The following is a 584-nucleotide window of genomic DNA, read 5'->3' on the forward strand; positions in this document are numbered from 1 at the left end:
GGAACCCCAACCCAACGGTTCTCGCCCACAATTCTTTCCTGAAACGGGTTTTTTTCCGCCAACCCCCCACCTACTAAAGGGGCACCCCAGGGAAGAAACCGGGGGGGCCAAATTTTCCTGGATTTTTAATTTTTTCCCCTTTTGGGGGGGGAAAAACCCACTTTAAACGAAATGGACTTTAAGGGGGGGTTTCAGAATTGTGGAACCCGGGCTTTTGGGTCGGGGGACCCGGCCTTTGCCCAAAAACGTTTGCCTCCCCCTGGGCCCTTGGGGAGTCCAAGGTCAGGGGAAATTTTGGGCAAAATTATTCCTTTATAATTTTTATATGGATAAATTTAAAGTTTTTTATTAAATTTTTTGTTAATTATAAATATTTTAAAATTTTAATTTTATAGGGATAATAATAAAATTTTTAAAAAAAATAAATATTAAATTTTTATTAAAATTTGGGGGTGTTTGCCACCACACCACAATTTTCCCCTTTAACAACAAAAATGTTTTTTAAAAAACCCAAATTTTTAAAACAAAAATTTTTAAAAAAGAAAAATTTTTAAAAAAATTTATTTTTATATGTTTTTAATTTG

Source organism: Penaeus monodon, chromosome 24 (genome assembly GCF_015228065.2).
Source record: "Penaeus monodon isolate SGIC_2016 chromosome 24, NSTDA_Pmon_1, whole genome shotgun sequence".
In the NCBI taxonomy this organism is placed as follows: domain Eukaryota; kingdom Metazoa; phylum Arthropoda; class Malacostraca; order Decapoda; family Penaeidae; genus Penaeus; species Penaeus monodon.